This window comes from Ptiloglossa arizonensis, unplaced genomic scaffold (assembly GCF_051014685.1).
Source record: "Ptiloglossa arizonensis isolate GNS036 unplaced genomic scaffold, iyPtiAriz1_principal scaffold0023, whole genome shotgun sequence".
Lineage (NCBI taxonomy): Eukaryota > Metazoa > Arthropoda > Insecta > Hymenoptera > Colletidae > Ptiloglossa > Ptiloglossa arizonensis.
Window position 1 is genome coordinate 2,255,583 of NW_027478393.1, and position 2,500 is coordinate 2,258,082.

General features: G+C 51.4%; 1 non-coding gene across 1 annotated transcript; it reads left to right on the forward strand.

Annotated features, from left to right (window-relative positions):
- Positions 1-791: 791 nt before the first annotated feature.
- LOC143154459 (5.8S ribosomal RNA) lies at positions 792-946 on the forward strand. The gene has a single exon (XR_012994096.1). It is a non-coding gene; the product is annotated as a 5.8S ribosomal RNA (ribosomal RNA).
- Positions 947-2,500: the final 1,554 nt, after the last annotated feature.

Sequence of the window (2,500 nt, forward strand, 5' to 3'; positions counted from 1 at the left end):
GAGGGTAGTTCCCGAGAATAATAATAATGAAACGAGAACGATTGAACGGAAAAAAGAAAGAGAGATCGGTCGTTGCACGACTATTTGTCACCCGCCGTCTATTCTTCCGTGAAGCCTCGGTCGTGAAGAAAGATGCTGACTGCACGTGTGCTCGCTCGTCGAAGCCAGGCTCGAGTAAAAGCGCCCGAGAGTATAACCGAGGAGGAACGAGACGCCGTCGGACTTTGTTCCGCAACGTTCTTTGCGTTTTCTCTCGCATCCCGCTTTCTCCTGACTTTCGTCGATTTCTAACGAAACGTCCTGCTGATTGGAACCTCTGCACGAGGACCCCGGGTAACCACTGACGATCGCGTCGATGTGCGTCCGAAGACTTCGGGAGGACCGGCTGTGAAGCTCGGATAGCGAGTCGGACACCCATGCACCGCGTCGAATGCGGTTTGAAGTTGGGACGAAAGACCGATTCGAGCCGGCTGCGAGTCCTTTTTCGAATCTGGACGCTCCCACGTGCGTTCGTCAGCTCAATCGGTGAGGACTGTGGTTCCTTTGATCGGGATTATCCCCGCGGTTCCACATCCCACGATTCATGATGGTTTTTCAATGTACTTTGCACCCGGCCGTCGAATGATTCGCGTTCATGTGCGCGAACTTTCGACGTGTTCCGTCAGTCGGGACTTTGTGTCGTCAATTTGGCGACGCCCAAGCCTCCTTCTTTCTACGTTTGGTCGGAGGCGCGGGCATCGATTTTCAAAACTAGAACCAAAGAGAATTTAAACGCAAAATTGCATAACGATTACCCTGAACGGTGGATCACTTGGCTCGTGGATCGATGAAGAACGCAGCTAATTGCGTGTCAACGTGTGAACTGCAGGACACATGAACATCGACATTTCGAACGCACATTGCGGTCCACGGATAAAATTCCTGGACCACGCCTGGCTGAGGGTCGTTCACATAACCTAATACTGCTTGCGTTGCTATCCAATCCCCGCCGTCGTTTCCGGAGAGAATGGAAACGTTTCAGAGTCGGGTGTGTACGGAGATGCTTACGTACGAGCGAAAGATGGGCAGTTCGTTGGCGATTGTCGCGGACGTGCGAAAATAACGATTTGCCTGCGCGTCTCCATATGTAATCGTTCGGACTCGCGAGAGTGTTGCGGCGTCGCGCGTCGACTTAATACGACCGCCCGTGAACACCGCTCCCTGCGATTACTTTGAAGTTTGCGCGCGCATATATTCGTCTTTCGCCCGAATCGAATTTTGCCGCGCTCCCAACGTTGCCTGAAATGATTTTTACGTCGAGAAAGGAACACGAATCGAGAGACTAATAGAGGACAAAAATGAATCACCCCACCACGTGAAATGTGGCATTTGTTAATAGTCGTCGTTCGCACAGCCCCAGGGATTTGTCGGCCAGCGGGGGTCGTCGTTGCCCGCGATGTCACATCAAATTTACCGCGACCACTATCGAGGGAGGTCTTTATCTTCGAACGTTGAAGACTTCGGCCACGTTCGTCGAATCGAATTTTTGACCCGTCGATGTGGTTCGTTTGGTAAGAGATATGCTCGTGCGTGCAAACGTTTCTGAACCTTCGGTGCTGTACTTAAAATCCTCTTTGGAGCGGCTCGAACGCAACGACAAACTTTGCCACAATGAAGGGAAACTGCTGAAGGGAAAGCGAGAGGTTGGTCACCCCATGTCTCTGTTGTCGATCGTGAGACCGCGCGTATAACCGGTCGTCCAGTCCACGACAACTTTTTCGAATTCATCTCGGACTTGCTAACACCGGGTTCTCTTATCCTCCTCCTCCTTCTCTTCGTTCTGCTCTGGAGAATAGGAGTCAGATCGAGAGTGAGCGAGAGAGGGGAAGAATAAGTAGAATCGAAGTCGACGCGTGTTAGTAGTATTCCTTTAGTATGTTTTACTGGAAAAGCAACGGACGGACGTTAAAATTTCAACCGGTTAAACGTCTAGCGAGCGTTTCGCATCGAATTTCAATTAGAGAGACACTTTGGCGAGGTGCTTGAAAATCTCTCCTTGTCACCGAGAAAACAGCAGGCTTCCTTTTCTTCGGTTCAACGCGAAGAACTCTCTCAATCGACAGAACCATGTAAGCGTCACCGATGGGATTTTGCGTCGGGCGACGCCGTACGTGTGGGAATGCGGTGAAAAGAAAAGAATCTGCGTGAGAGATAGGGAGAAAATGCTCGTCGAGCGCGTTACTGAGGGAAGGAATAAGACCTCTCGTTCGCGCCCCGACGTCGTTTCCCCACTCCTCGCTCGTTCTTCTTTTACACCCGTCCACGTCGGCGTATATCCCCGCCTACCCTGGTACGCGAGCGAACAACGATTGAAGAGAGAGGATCATCATCGCGTATGCAACTGCAGAACACGTCGAGTTGGGACGAAAAGATCGTGGCGCCTTGCTCTCTTTGATTCGGCGTCGTTGCCTTTCGCTGTTAAAGAAAAACACGTTTGTTTGACGACCTCAGAGTAGGCGAG